The following is a 17,083-nucleotide window of genomic DNA, read 5'->3' as shown; positions in this document are numbered from 1 at the left end:
ACCACACTGCCAGGGGTGGGGCCTAGACCTCTCTGCCCCCACCACACCCTGTGGGGGCAGGCTCACACTGGGGCAGGATTGTGCCAGCACCTGGGGTGTGTGGGGGGCTATACCTAGGGACACATGCACCAGCACAATTCATGATGAGACAGGAGATCAGGGCATGACAAAACTGGCTGGGAAAGTAGGTGTGGCCTGTTAATTACAAAATACCAGGAAACATGCAGAACAATTCTCAGAGTGCTGCATATGGACTTCTCACGAGAACTCAAGCAGGTTTTTGATTGGATGGCCTAGACCTGATGTCAGCCTGAGGAGTAGGTGATACGAAAGGAGTCTACACGGGGTTGTTGCCACTGTGTTCACTCTTGCATGGTGGCCCACCCTCACATGGTAGAGTGTACTTCTTTTCCTACCTTTACTTGGCCAAAACTTGCTCTGCAGAGCCTGTTTCTCCTTAACCTTTAATAAAACTTTGCTGCCCTGCGCATGTCTACAGAAAGAATGTAGAAACCACTTCCAGAAGGAGACTCCAGCACCCCAAAACCTGATAACAATGGGATGCCACAGTATCCATGCTTGTATGGCTTGGAGGCTGCCAGAGACCCTCTTATTAACCCAGTTACAGGACAGACTATTCAGATTTCAATGTGAGTGACCTAGAGTTTAGTATTCCTTTGTGCCTTCACATTTTTGTTCTTCCCAATACTTTGTTCAGGTTTCTTACTCTTTTGGGGAGAAATAGCTTTTGGCAACTCAGTCTCCTACTTGAGTATCCACCTACCTCAGCCTGCCCCTTTTTGTGCTCAAAGTGTCAGCTGTGCTTTTCCCCAGATGGCCTTTTATCTTCGGGTGTTCTTAGTAAGTCACTTACTCAGGACCCTGTTTCTTAAGGCCTCAGGTAACCATCCTGGTCCACCTTTCTGCCATGTTTGGCAGTCATTTTGGCTTGTCATGTGGGTCAGTCATGTGATTCGGCCATGTTTGTATGCCAGTTTTTTGGTTTTTTTTTTTGACTGACCTCATGGACACCAGAAAATCTCACCCCTATAGATAAGAGCTAAAGCCTCCACTTTCAGGGAACATATGGGCCTCCTGCTCTCTTCTAATTTGCGTTCGATCCCCTCTCTTTTTCTTCTAAAAGAAATTCAGGTGAATTAGAAAAGTGCCTGAGGGCCTGAGTGGACCAAAAGAAATAGCCAACTCTGCTGAACTCAACCAGATGTGAATATGCAAAAGTAGAGCTGGCGTCAATACATAACAAACCCTATACTTCTACTTAGAACTTTCTAAGGATTTTTTTCTCTTTTTTTGTCCCTTAAATGCGGGGGGGGAAAAAGAGGTTTCTATCTCCGTTGCCTTAAACAAGGTAATTACAACACTGTATCAGGAAAAATGGAAGCCACATTGTTTCTCATGTGGTTAGATGGAGCCCTGGGGGCCCCACCCTGGTCTTTAAGGAGTTAGCGCAGGCCACAGGCTATGGAGAGGTCTAAGGAAAGTTCTGGGGCCACTCCCTTCACCACAGTCACCTGGTAGTGCAGTTTGAGTCTCACAGGGGACACCCCGGGAATGCAACAAGGCTCTTTTCTTTTGTGGGGGATGTCTTCAGCAGGACCCCAGACAAAGTCGTCTTTCTCTTTCCACAGCCCTGTGAAGCACCAAGGGAAACACCTCACAGATCCCATTAAGCTGTATCCTTAAAAATTGGAAATAGTTCAACCCTGACAGTCTGAAAACAGAACAACTTATCATCTATGGATACTGTTTGGGTCCAGTATGAACTAGGAAATGGTGAGAGATGGGTACAGAATGGTAATTTCAGCTACAATACTATCCTTCAGTTAGTCTTTTTTGCAAAAGTCAAGGAAAGTGGTGTGAAATCTGCTATGTTCAGGCTTTATGGCTCTTCATCTCTGCAAAGGCTCAACAAAGGTACTTGCGGAGGCCTCTAAAGAAGAGGAAAATGATATCACTGATAATCCCATCCTCAGATGCCCACCTGTCTGTCAGGGAGGTGTGGGCCTCTCCTACCTGTTTAGTGAAAACTGTCATGTGGAAAGGTCTTAAATCCTTCTTATAATCCTCAGGCCAGTGAATTAGTCCTGTCCTCTTCAAGTGACTCAGAGACACACCAGAGGCAAGCTCCCCGGAAAGACAAGTATTCTCCAGCCCCTCCTTGGGCTCCTCAGACAACTTGTAGCCCACAAGACATGAGTGGAGCCCCTTATTCTTCCAACCCATAGCTCACTCTGCCCCTGTGATCCCAGGCTCCTTTTTCAGCAGCAGATATCCAACAATGCAAAGAACATATTTGGGTGATTTTCAGAAGATCCTAGTAGGTTTGCAGATGGCTTTCAAACTTTGACCCTTGCTTTGGACCTATTGTGGCAAGATGCGCAATTTGTCTTGGCCACTCATTATACCCCAAGTGAAAAACAAAGAACCCTAGAAGAGGCTAGGAGATAGGCAGATGAACGCTATGCTGCCGTAAGAGAAGGGAGAGGCTGTTGTCCTTCCAACAGAACCAAACTGGGACTATAGTTCTAGAGGTGGACTGGACATGAGGTTTTAAATGATAACTGCACTTACCATGGGAATAAAAAATACATTAGGAAACCTTTAAATTATAAAAGGAGGAGAGAGGTTTTACAGGACAAAGAGGAAAATCCAGCTGTTTCATAGCCAATTAGTAGAAACTTTCAGTAAATACCCAAACCTAGATCCAGCATCCATGGAGGGAGAGGCATTGATAGAAGAGCATTTCATTAATCAATCAGCCTCAGATATTTGGCACAAGTTACAAAAACTTAACATGACCCCCCAGTCTCCATAACCCAATCGCTAGACATGGCCTTTTCTGTGTTCAACAGCCAGAATATACATAAGGATGAAAGAAGGTCTAAGAAAGAAAAGGCAGCCAAAAATTATTGCTCTCACCATTGGCAGTGCTTTAAGCACACCTGTCATCCAAAGGAAACCCAAGGCCAATCAGAGAAAGAGTTCCTGCTTTAAATGCCACCAAAGTGGATAAGGGGCTTGCAGTGGTGCTGAGCCACTTCCCAGGCCCTGCTCCACGGTCAGGCAGCCAATGTGTCTGCCTCACAGCACAGAGTATCGACTGTCCCACTACCAGAGATGGGCAAGGGCAGCCAAAACCCTCACTCCCTACTCTGATAAAGAATACTGACGGGACTCAGCGCAGTCTACAATGCCCCTTCTACAGACATCTTGTGTGCTGTGAGGAGCCAGTGTGAACCTGAATATCATGGATAAACTCAGGCCCACCTGAAGTGTGGGAAAAGACCACCTAAAGGAAGAAAGTTACTCCTGTGAGCCTCTAAAAGGTCTCCTCTTCAAAACACCAGACTCCAGGCTGGGGATTTAGCTCAGCGGCACAGCCCCTGCCTGGCAAGCGTGAGGTCGTGAGTTCGATTTCCGGTACTGAAAAAAAAAAAAAAAACACGATAAACAAAACACCAGACTCCAGTACTGCTCCAGCTTCAGAGAAGTAGAGTCACTCATGACCCTGATCCACCACAGCTTAAAGGGGCACCTGTACTTGGGCTCTTGCTGTTAATTAGATCCATAATGTGGGTTATCTTGCTTATATCTTGCTTATGGCTATGGTTCTCATGCTCTTGGTAGTTTATCTAATATCTCTCATTGCTATGCTTTCTCCTCCACAGGAAGCATGGAAAGAAAACTTAGAAAACTTCTCACAAATAATAACATATAAAAAAAAATGTCTCTAGTTGTTGCATCTGTGATAGTCTACCCTTCAAGAAAGTCCTGGGAATATTTGAACCTGCTCCTTCTCCTATTTAGCCTCTGTCTCCTCAGCCTAATTGTAAAGTTTATCCACTCAAAGTTTCCAGTGGTGACCTAGACTATAGCCACGACTCTCCTGACAAAATTCACCAAGTTTTCTCCCACTGGACAGTAGCTCAACAGTCCTTGATATAAAGATACTAATTTCTTTGTCATTGACCCTGACAGTTTTTTTCCAACCCAGTTGCCAACTCAACATCCCAAGGTAATCAGAGAACACATAATCCCAGATAGATAGGACCTACAACCCCTTTCAGACAGAAGTAGTTATTTAAAGACAGAAACCTCCACACCTGCAACATCCCCAAAGAACTATGGGGATTTATGTCTTACTGGGGGAAATGAGGCAGGAGATTAGGGTGTGAGCAAGTGGACATGACCTGTTTGATTCAAAGAAAATTGAGAAGATAACACAAAGTTCATACATACTCCATAACTAGCTTCTATTATGAACATTCATAGCTACAAACTTCACTCTTAGGACTGCTTTCATTATGTCCCATAAATTCTGGTATATTATACTGGAATTATCATTTAGTTCTAGAAACTGTCTTATTTCTTCCTTGATTTCTTCTGTAACCCATTGTTTAGTTTGCATAATTTCTGTTTTCTTTTGTCATTGATTTCTAACTTCTATTCACTATGATTTTATAATATACATGGTATAATTTCAATTCTTTTGCATTTGCTTATCCTTGCTTTGTTGGCTAGTATGTGGTCTGTTTTGGAGAAAGTTCCATGTACTACTCAAAAAAATGTGAATTCTATTGTTGTAGGCTTGAACAGTATAGATATCTATGAATTCCATTGTTCAAAGGTTTTGTTCAACTCTAATGCTTTTTTGTTGATTTTCTTGACTAGTTGATCTATTTGTGTTAGTGGGATATTGAGGTCCCCTACTATAATTATGGGAATTTTTGGAGTGTTGGTATTGTGGTCATTAATTTCTTTAGGTGCTCTTTTTCATGAAAGTATATTATTTCTCCATCAGCTTTGATAGAAATTTTTGCAGGATATATCAGCCTGGGATGGGAATTATTTTCTTTTAGAGATTGAAACACTTCATTCCAAGCTCTCCTAGCTATCAAGGTTTGTGTTGAGGGGTGCTATAATTCTAACATGTTTTCCTTTATGAATGATTCATTGCTCTTGTCTAACAGCTTTTAAGATTCTGTTCTTGTGTTGAATTTCTTAAATTCACATGATACTATGATGTGTGGTAGAGAAGTTCTTTTCTAATTGTAGCTATCTGGGGTTGTATAAGCCTCATTTATCTGTATTTTAAATTACTTTCCATTATTTAGAAAGTTTTCTGCTATTATCAGTAAACAGGACTTTTTTGCCACATGTGCTGTGTTGTGATTTTTCACTAATTCCGATTAATCTTAGATTAATCTTCTTTGGGTCATCTAGAAGCTTTTGGATCCATTTTTCATGTTCTATTGTTGTTTTTAAAGTATGTCTCATGAACTGGTCACCGACAACAGCCCTGTCTTCCAGTTCTGACACTCTGGTCCATCTTACACTGGTCCATCACTTCTGCTGCCCATACTTTTTTTTTTTTTAGAGTAAAAGAAGGACAACATAGCAATAGGGGGATTCAGTGAATTACAGACAAAGTGGTAGGACATTATCAATGGTTGTTATTTGACCTATTGGTATCCTCAGGATAGTTTCTCAGGAAAACAAATAGACAAGTAATAGTGAGTTACAGACAAAAATGGAAGGAAATTATCCATGGTTGTTGTACTATACCTGGTTTTTCCAAAGTGGTCTCTAAGGAAAACAAATAGAGCTATACATGAGTGATCAATCATAATCATTGACTATTCTCAGTGGTTGTTGTTGCAACACATAGTAACAAACATACATCCATTTGCAAAATAGCATAGAAGCAATACAACCAGAGTTATGGACAGATTGGTAGGAAATCATCAATGGCTGCTGCAATACCTGTTGGCATCCTCAAAGTGGTTTCTCAGGAGAACAAAGATATGCAAGAGAGATCCAACAAGTAGTTACAGCCCAAGGGTTGCAAAAAATAGCAGACTACCTCACCAGTGACTCCCCTCACTGAGGTGTGACGGCTGGAAGGAAGGCCAGGACTGAAAAGAAGGACCGAGAGACCAGCACCAGTGTCCAGCAACGGGCCATCCACTTTTTCCTCTATATTCATCATTTTGCGGGGCTCTTCCTTCTCCATGAAGGTGATTCTACAGGATCTGAATATTGGGCACCCATGTAATCCATGAAGTCCCGATGCAGTCCTCTTTGGAGCTCCACACGCTCCTCCACCGCAGCCTGCACAGTTAGGGGAAGAATGGCCTCCAGGGGGGTCTCCCCAGATGCTGCGCAAGGTCCTCCTGGTTTCCAGCTCCCGAATGGCTCTCGCGTCCCCAGTCAGCTCGACTTCTGAGTCGTCGGGCGTGGGTACTTTCGTGTTCTCCGAGTCCTTGTCCATCAGCTGCTCTTCCTCTGACTGCGGGCCTTCCTGGCTCTCAAGGGCAGGGCCAAGAGCAACCCACCGTGCGGCATGTTTTCCCACAGGTTTCTCCATGTCGGGATGGTTCACGCACGTCTCCGGGCAGGCCTACTGTGTCGGTGCTTCTCTGTGGCCTGGCGGTTCTCAACCGTGTGGCGTTGGCAGGCCCGAGGGCCAGTGCACATCCCCACGCCGCTTCCCAGGCGCTGGCCGCGTGTCCGCCGGGGTGGGGTGCCTGCGCGGCAGGGCTGCACTGGGCCCATGAGGACTGGCGCATCACTTTTAATTAAATTTTTAATCTCCTGAATTTCTGTTTGGTACCTTTTTATGGGTTCTAATTCTTTTCTATGCCGGTCAGTCATGTTTCATACTATTTTATTTAGCTCTGATGGCTTTTAAAAAGTGTCTTCTGTGGACTCACTGACTGCTTTGTTCATTTGGCCCAACGTCTGTTTATTTACATCTTCAGTAAGCTTAGCAGATGCCTTATTGACCAGCTTTGCTATCTTCCCTGATATCATTTCACATGATTCAGTGTGTGAAGTGTGTGGCTTTTGGTTTTCTCCCTCTGATGCCCCGCAGACCAACTCTGAGAGTGTTGGGACCTTTAGAGGTATTTTATTGGCTTGTCCTCTCATGTTTCTATTTTGCTGTTGTTGTGTTCCTCAAGGCTTTTGTGCTAATTGTAGTGGAAAGCTCTGTTTCTACTATGGAAACCTCTTTAGTTAATGTCTACTACTCAGTGCTGTCCTCTAGGCATGGCTAACTACTGGCCTTTGCCTCTGTCCCAGGATCCAACTGCCTCTGTTTACTTGAGGTGGGAGGGAGGTTCCAGCAAATTTATCCCAGTACCCAGTTTCCTAGAAACGGGCCATGGTATTGTTAATGACTCCAATGCAATCCAGCTACTTGCGTCCCAAGAAAATCAATTAATAGCAACAGTTATGTCATCTAGACTATAATAATAAAATCAGCACAATTATAGCATCAAATACATACTGAATGTTGACAAACCCTAAGGACCAATAAAGTGCCACCCTTAACCATAGAAAAAGATCTATAATTTTACTATGAATACTAAAACAAACCAAATTCTGACCTATACTACATATCTACTAAACAGAACAACTGTACCTCTATTAACAGATAAAGAGTATTCAATAGCAGTAGTGTAATGTTCAGTAGCTATCTACAGATTCATAAAGCTCAGTAGTTATACTAGTAAAGGTAGAGGGGTGGGGAACTGGTTACTTAAAGGAAGCAATATTTACAAAAGCAATAGGACATGAGAAGGAGGAGAGAAAAGTGAGATAAGGGGTCCTCACTAGGAGCAAAAGGATGTTAATTATGATAACAGTCACAGGAAAGAGTAAAGAAGAAAATGAAGAAAAAAGTAAACAGAGAGCAAAATAGGAAATAAAAGGAAGAAAGAGAAAAAAGTTGAAAAGGAAAAAGAGAAAAGAAACTAAAAGAGAGGAGGGGGAACCCTCAGCCCCAAAAAATCTGATATGGGAAAGATAAAAATAATATAAAATAGAAAAATAAAAAAAAGATTGTGTTAAAGAAAAAAAATATCTGTTTTTGACTAAGGAGTTTCTTTCCAAAATCTGCAGTCTTGGGATCCAGAGACAGCCATGATTTTCTCCACTTAGGGTTTTTTTTTTGTTTTTTGTTTTTTGTTTTGAGAAAGGTTCTCACTATGTAGTCCAGGCTGGCCTTGAACTTGCAGCCATCTTGCCTCAGCCTCCCAGGTGCTGCATCACCATGCCCAGTCTCCACTTAGTTTTTAAGACCTAAGTTTTTTGAGGTGCCCTACGTTTATCCGAAGGCTTTCTGTCCATTCCCCCCAGACTGTTGTTACTGTCCAAGCCAAGGCATGTCCTTACTCCCATTGGTAAATAGGCAATTGCTGGGGGCTGCTGGGGCTGGAAATTGGTCATATCTGTAAGGTCAGGACAGAGCCAGAGTGCCTCAAGCAATCAAGCTACCTCTGTCCTTCTGAAACTGTGAGATGCTCCAGGCACATCCTGTGTCTTTCCTGCCTCTGTCTTTCAATCACCTGTTTTTCCAAGGACCTCTGATTCCTTTTATTGGTGAGCAGTACTGGAAACCAGGATCTGGATTCTAGGTGTGCTCAGTGCACAGTGAGCAAGCTCCCCGTGATTCTTATGCACCCCGCAGCTGGCAAGCCCTGCCAAGAATCCCTGGATGGTCCCGGCCATGGAGAGGCATGAGTGCTTCTTCTGGAGGTTTAAGTTTGCTCTCTGAGACTCTGGAGTTCTCCTTGGGCCTCTGAAAATTTCATTATTTCATTTGTTCTCCCTGAGGATCATCCTACCCAAAGACTTGGGCATGCTAGGCAAGTTCTATACCACACAGCTCCACCCGCAGCCCCCACTTGATTGTGATTTGAATCACATGAATGTATTAACCATTCAGAAACTAGAACAGAATTTTCAGTCAATCTCATTGAAAGGTTTTTGCACATCAAAAGAAATCACCAGTACAGTAAAGGAAAACACACAAACTCAGAAAAAATTGTAGCCAACTGTCCCTCAAACAAAGGACTTCTATCTAGAACATATAATGAATTGAAAAAAATCAAGTCCCCAAAATTCAAAGATGCAATCCAAAAATGGGTATCTGAGATGAATACACTTCTACATTTGCATGAAGAAATGCAAATGGCAAATAAATACATGAGAAAATGTTCAACATCATTGGTCATTCAAGAAATGCAAATTAAAACAACACTGGGATTCCATCTTACCCAAGAAAGAATGGCTGTCATCAAGAAGTCCACCAATAACAAATGCTGGAGGGGCCGTGGGGAAAAAGGAGCCCTTCTCCACTGCTGGGAGGGGAGTGTAGACTGGTGAAACTGCTATGGAAATTAGTGTGGAAATTCCTCAGAAAACTAGGATTAGAGGTCCCATTCAACCCAGCTATTCCTCTTCTGGGTATTTTTCCAGATGAACTGAAAACATCATACCACAGCAATATATGTGCACCCATGTTTATAGCAGCATAATTTGTCATAGCTAAATCTTGGAAACAACTCAAATGCCCATCAACTGAGGAATGGATAAAAAAGGTGGTATTTTTATACAATGGAGTATTACTCAGCTATTAAAAAAACATAAACCTGAGGCTTTTATAGGTAGATGGATGCAACTAGAGACCATACTCATAAGTGAAATAAATCAGACCAGCATGTGTAAACATCATATTGTCTCCCTAGTGTAAGAACCTGAAAGAGTAAATAAAACCCAAAAGGTACAATAAATATTGTGAAAGGGAAAGAAATTGCTCACAGGGAAGGAATAACTGGGATGAGGGAAAGGAGAAAAGAAAGGAAGGAAGAAAGAAAATATATATGTATCTACAAGGATTGCTGGGATAATTGAACTGGTGATGTCTATTGGTTTATTGAAAGGAACAGTTAATGTTTAAATCTTTTTTTGACCAATTTTTCATGCTTATATCTGGTAATCTGAACAACTAATCTGAAGACAACAATATGCAATATAACAACCACTGCTGAATATCTATCATCTTGATTAGTGAAACTCTGTATTGTTTCTAATTTTTTTATTATTTTTTATTCTCTTTAATTATTTGATCAATCTTGCATTCTTACATTTGGTAATCTGAACAACTTTGTGGAAGATAACAGTATGTAATATAACATCTATTGTTAATTTCCTATCCTCATAGTTTTTATTGTTTTTATGTTGTTTTATTTTTATCTTTGTTGTTATTCTGTTTTCTCTTTTAAATAAAAAAATTGGGAGCGACTTGGAGAGTGGACACTCAGAAATATAAGCAAAACTTTCCATTTATTTGAGTATTTCTGCTACAGGGCAGGTGTCAACAACCCTCCCCTGTTAAGAGCCAGATACTAGTATTTTCAGCTTTGTAGCCTCGAACTTTTATAATGACTCAAGTCTGCTGCTAGAGCAGGCGCACAGCTAGAGACAACATATATCTGCACGAGGGTGGTTGGGATCCAGTAGTACTACTTACAAAAGCAAAAACTCTATGAATGTACAAATTCAGCAAAGCAGACAAGTGCTTTGTACCTGGAAAGAAGCTTCTCCAATGTTGAATGATGCTTTGGGGCCCACACCTCATTGATTTTTAGGGATGTGCAGGAATATTCTGCAGACAACAGCTTGCTCACTTTTGTATGATTGGTTGTGACTCAATTTGTTTCCTTGATGTGGACAATTTTTACTATAGATTAAGTCTGGGGTGACATTTAAGACTCACCTTCTTAGATATCTGAACTGTAACTAGTAGCCCAGAAAGGAACTCTCTGTGGCATGCTGGGAGATGATATAGTCATGAATTCCACCTAAACGCGCACATCAGTAGTAGTCAGAAATGGTGGTTGCAAACAACAAAAACTGACTTTGACCATGAGAAACAAAGTAGGAAGTGTCAGCACACTGTCTGGGGGGCAGGAAAGTGATACAGGGGGCCAGGCAGGCACGGGGCAGACAGTGCAAAGGAACAGGCTGGGCTGGTGCCTGTAAGGATGCGTACGACATCCCCCATGGTGTCCTGGGGTCCCTGCGTTGTTGTGAGAGCACTGGGGATAGGCCACCCTGGACAGAGTTGAGCCACAGGGTGCCTACAGGTTACTGCAGAGGTGGAGAAAGAGAGAAAACGTGGACTCTTCCATTTTTGTGCTCTGAGATGCCACCACTTCCCTGAGGAACACACATCATGGTACAGCACATTACCCCAAAGCAAGCTCAGGTTGCAAAGAGCAAGAAGATAGCTGAAAATGTCACTGTCCACGGCAATCTCACTGAGCTCTGACCACCCCCCATCAGAATATCATAGTGTGCCTGCACTGGAGCCCTACTGTGCTTGACGAAGGCTATACTATAGGTCACATCCCAGGGGCCAGAAAGTCTTCCCTGATCAAATGTTCACTTTTTCATTTCCCTCCAAGTCACTCTCTTGGTCCCTGGGAGACACAGACTTCATCAACCAGCATCAGACAACTCTGGGACCTAACCAAGGTGACACATTCTGGGATCACTGATATTAATTTAGTGGATCACAATCTCAATTTTCAAATAAAAATTTCTAAGTGGGAAAGAAAAAAATCAGAGAGCCCTGCATGCAACAAAGGAAGGTGGTGTTTTTGTTTTAAATGTGCATATCTATTTTGGATCATGATGCAAAATGGATTCATACCATTGGGTGTGGTGACAACGTGGTGTCCACAAGCATAGCTCACGACTCACACCTGTATTCATTTGCTAGGGCTGCCTTAATAAAATACCAGAGGCTGGGCAGCATAAGCAGCAGACACTGGTTTTCTCATAATTCTAGGAGCTGGAACTCTGAGAGCAAGGTGATGGTGGTGTTGGCTTCCGAGGCCTCTTTTCTTGGCCTGCAGATGTCCGCTTTCACCTGGTATCTTTGTGTCACACCTCCTCTGGGTCTGGGCCCAAACTTCCTCTTCTCACAAGGATGCCATCCTGGGTTAGGGCTCTATTTATGTCTATTACCTCTTTAAGAGTCCATCCCTAAGTACAGCACATTCTGAGGACCTGGGGACTCTGAGTTTTGAAGGTCACAATTCAGGCCATGGCATAAATTTTGAAGCAGCAAGTGTCCAGAGCTTCAATCTTACTTCTTCATCTTTAGTGATTCACATCCAAACATGATAATAGTTTTACCAATATACCTCCATTTCCCAATAACCCAGTGCCTTTATTTCTTGAGTAAAATTGGTATTCCTTTATAAAATGTATACTTCTTATAAAAGAGAGGTGGTGCTGCCAGGCATGGTGCTGCATGCCTGAAATCCCAGCACTTGGGAGGCTGAGGCAGGAGGATCACTGTGGGTTTGAGGCCAGCCTGGATTACATAGTGAGACCCTGACTCCTTTTTTTTTTTTTTTTTTTTGAGATCCTGTCTCAAAAAAAAAACAAAAAAGCCAGTGTTTATCACTGGCCTAAGACAATTTTTAAAAGAAGAGCCAGGTGCAGTGGCAAACAGCTATAATCTCAACTGCTTGGGAGCCAGAGGCAAGAGGATTGCAAGTTTGAGGCCAGCAGGGCAATTTAGTGAGACTTTGTCTCAAAATTTTAAAAAAAAGGGTGAGGTTTGGGGATGTACCTCAGTGTTCCCTGGGTTCAATCCCCAGTGGGAAGGGGCAGATTATAGCAAGGGTAGAGTTTGGAGCCAGCTCTAGTGGAAGGACATTCATGGAATTACAGACCAGTAGAATATAAAGGAACTTAACTTTTGTCTCCTCAAGTCACTGGTTTTTGTGTTTCATTTCCAGAATAAAAGATTTTGAAAAGCTGCTGGGACATAGCTCAGTGGCACAGTACCTGCCATGTAAGCATGAGGTTGTGAGTTCAATTCCTGGTACCAAAAAAAAAAAAAAGATTTTGAAGAGCATAACATTTATTAAAATATGTGGTAAGCTCCCCCTATTATTATGTTATCCTTCTTTTACTCTTTAAAGTAAAAATTAGAGATTTAGTGTTCTTGAAAAAAAAACATTTATTAAAATAAGTATGTTTAGCAATGCTTTGAAGTCCTGGAGTGTATTTTCCTATGCTGTCTAGAATTTAACATCCCTCATCATATTATCTAATCAGACAAGAAGAACAATGCAGTGCATAGAAAATGAGCCTGGTGGTCAAACAAATCTGCTTTGAATTCTTGGCTCTGACACTAAGCAGCTGTGTGCACTTGGATCAATTACTTAATCTCTCTGGGCTTCACGGCATTCATTTGAAAAGTAAAACTAGTAAGGCTTATCTTGGAAAGTGAAACTACCTGGCTTGCTGATGCAGTATCGTGAGATCACCCAGTTTAGCAGCAATTCACTACGCGCTGGTTACAGTGCTTGTTTATCCCCGCAGATGAGAGGCGGGGAGGGTAGACATATCTGGCTCCATTTTGTGGCTTACAGTCTCTGGAAGGTCATTTAGTTGCTTTGTGCAAAAGATGAACCTGGAGACAGGCCAGGCAGTCGTGACTGTTGGCGCTGACTGTAGAGTAGGTGTCATGTTTTATTCGCAAAATCACACACATACAAAAACAAGTCATGGGTTGTACGTGATCATCTTGGTGGAAATGGAAATGCTTGTGTAAGCCCTGTGCCTTAGAATTCAGAGTTGGAGTTGAAAGCTTCTGTCAGCTTTCCTGGGCACAGGAAGGGCAAGTGTAGCCAGGAGAGGAAGGAGAGGGTGGAACTCTGGCTTCACTCTCTTACAGTTACTTGCTTTTATCACCAATTTTAGAGATCACCATAGTTATTAGTCTCTCAATAGCTTTGCTCTGAATAGCGTTCCAGAGCTGTATATCCATGGTAATTGTGACCCCAGTTGTTTTAGGGGAACTTGGAGGATACTTTTGTCTCACTCAAACCAGTTGAACCTTCAAGCTCTGGCCTTAGGCCTGCATATAGGTCTGAAAGCCAACCTTGGATTTCACCAAACTCCCCGTGCAACACAGGAATGGCAGCTGTGTTCTGAGCATGTGTGCTGGGAAGATCCCGGACCTCTACTTACCAGAGCACCTATCACCGCACCTTTCCTTCCTCCAGTCACACCATGCAGCTCCTAACCAGCCTGCCTCTTCAACTTGTAATTATCCCTAATGCTTCCCTGCCTGTCTCCATATTTAGCTGCTTCCAGAATAAGCTTTCTCTTCTGCAAAGCATGCCATCTCAGGGCTTGGTATGCTGTACCATTCAAGACCAACCCAGTTTGGTATTAAGGGAGCAGGAACCAGGTGATGTGGCTCAATCTGCCCTGGCTGGATGCTTGTGTCACTAGGAAGTAGAGACTACAGGAAATTACTGCTGTAGGGCAGCAGGGTGGTGCAAGTTAGCAACTAAGCTGGACGCTGAATCCCTTCTGGGTCATGTTCCTGGCCCTCAGACCTTTGCTGGAGAGAGCAGAGCTGCCTGTCGACACCAGTCAGTTTATAGCTCAGGCCATGAGCAGCCTGAGCTCAAAGTCACCACTGGGTTGATACATTTATCAGCAGTTCACTGCTTGCTAACCAAGACAAGGAGAATTAAATCCCCCAACAATATCTTAAAATGTGTAGGATCATTTAACTCCTATAAGAAGAATGTTTTCATGTAGTATGGCATTTAGACATTAGTTTTAATAAAGCTCCCTTTTCATCAGACCTAAGTCTACCTGTGTAATGGTTAGGATATTTGGGTGGAGGAGCCAATATGAGCAAAATGAGACCTTTGTGATTAAGACATCAGGCCATTTCATGACGTCCACAGACAAGTCAAGCCTCTCCGCAGGGTCAGGAGTGCAGCATGGAAACCTGGCACTGCTCCTGTCAGTCCTGTCTCTGTCCCCATCTGTGTGGTGGCTTCTTTCTCTGGCCCCATCAACCTGATTCCCAGGAGATGGTGGAAATTGGCTTCCCTCGATGGTTCTGGAGTTTCTATCTTCTTTTCCAGGGAAATAGACTGTGGGACTTAAATTTTGGATTTTAAAAGGGGCTCACTGGCTCACTTTGGGTACCTGCCCTGCCCTGATCTCATTACTATTACCAGCTTCTCTTTTGTATAGTGCTAGAAGTCTGAGTAATCCTAATCGTGTGTGTGTGTGTGTGTGTGTGTGTGTGTGTGTGTGTGTGTGTGTGTGTGTATGCACTGGAGGACACAGTGTGTAGGTGGGAACAAAAGTGCTGTGTGTTTTAGGTGAGGCAATTATAGGGAAGGAAACTAAGTGGACAGGCAACTGTGATCACTTTTGCCTGAATGTTAGACAGCGTCTGTCTTTACAAATTCACTTATCCAAACACATCCACTTCCAGGCAGATACTCAAAGAATTGAAAGCATCTTCAACAAACGGTGCTGGGAAAACTCGACGTCTACCTATACTCTCACCCAGAACAAAAATCAACTCAAAATGGGTCAAAGACCTTCAGGTGAGACCTGAAACTTTGAAAATATAGAACAAAGCAAAGGAGAAATTCTGAAAGATAGTGGTGTGGGCACTGATTTCCTGAACAGGACTCTAGTAACTCAGGAGTCAACAGCAAGAATTGACGGATGGATTACAGCAAATCAAAAAGCTTTGGCACAACAAAGGAACAAGGGTGAAGAGACAACCCATAGAATGGGAGGTGATCTTTGCCAGCTATATATCCAACAGGATTAATATGTAGGATACATAAAAAACTTTAAAAAGTTAAAGCCAAAAGAACAAATAATTCAATCAATAGATGAGCAAATGAGCTGAACAGACACTTGTGAAAAGATGAAGTACAAATAGCCAATAAATACATGAAAAATGCTCACAATAGCTCTAGCCATTAGAGAAATGCAAATCAAAAATTGAGATTTCATCTCACTCCAGTAAGAATGGCCATTGTTTAGACAATAAGACACAGGTAGGAGGGAGTGTAAATTAATATAATCATTCTGGAAATCAGTATGGAGGTTCTTCAGAAAACTAAAAGTAGAGCCAAGCATGGTGGTGCATGCCTGTAATCCTAGCTCTTGGACACTGAGGCAAGAGGATCGCCATGAGTTTGAGGCCAGCCTGGGCTACATAAGTGAGTACAAGGCCAGCCTGCACTATATAGGGAGACCCTGTCTCAAAAACAAAACAAAACAAAACAAAAATACAAAATCAAAAAACTAAAAGTAGAGCTACGTATGTGATCTGACTATGCCACTTCACAGTACTTACTGGAAGGAATCAGAGTAACATACTGGGGGGATACCTGGATACCATGTTTACTGTGGCACTACACATAATACCCAATGTATAGAATCAGCTTAGATGCCCGGCAACAGATGAATGGATGAAGAAAATGTACATATATGTACAATGCAGCATTATTCAGCTACAAGGAAGAAAGAAATCATGTCATTTGCAGAAAAACAAATGAAATTAGAGATCATCGTGTTAAGAGTAATAAGTCAGACTTGGACAAGTATCACATTTTCTTTAGGTCTTTTTTGGGGGGGTGGCTACCAGGAATTGAACTCAGGACCTTGCACTTGCCAGGCAGGTGCTTGTGCCACTGAGCTATATCCCCGGCCCCACATTTTCTTTAATATGTGGAATCTAGAGAGGAAAAAAAGACTGCATGAAAGTCGAAAGGAGACTCTCAAGAAAGGGGCATGGGGCAATAGGAGGGGCTAGGAGAGGGTAATGAGGAGAGCAGGTACAACCGAAGTCTATTACTAGCCTGTAGGAAAATATCATGCAGACTACTATCTTATAAAATTAATGTGTACATACTAATATTTATAATACAGAATTAAAAGCAGAGCCTTGGAAAGATATTTGCTTATCCACATTTGCAGCAGTATTGGTCACTATTAGGGGAAGCAACTCCAGTCTCCATCAATGCATGAATGGGTAAACAGAATACACATTCTAGAAATTCTCTAGCCTTAAATAGGATGGGAATTCTCACTCACTTGGGTGAACATGAGGGAATATGGGGGAAATCATGCTAAGTCAAACAAGTCAGTCATGAAGGGACAAATGCAACATAATTCCACTTACATGAGTTCCCTAGAGTAGATAAATCCATAGAGAGAAAAGCAGAATGTGGTGACCAGAAGCCAGAGGAGGAGGAATGGGGACTAAGAGTGCAAGGGGTACATTGTGGACAATTGTGGAGATAATCGGTGGTGATGGTCGCACAAAGGTTGATGGACTTGATGTTACTGAATGATGCACTTAAAAATGATCCCTCCTGTTCCCTTGTCTGCTCTCATTAGACTACTCTTTGGTGAA

Source organism: Chinchilla lanigera, unplaced genomic scaffold, assembly GCF_000276665.1.
Source record: "Chinchilla lanigera isolate Chin_1 unplaced genomic scaffold, ChiLan1.0 scaffold00061, whole genome shotgun sequence".
NCBI classification, from domain to species: Eukaryota; Metazoa; Chordata; class Mammalia; order Rodentia; family Chinchillidae; genus Chinchilla; species Chinchilla lanigera.
Note: the sequence above shows the minus strand (reverse complement) of the source record.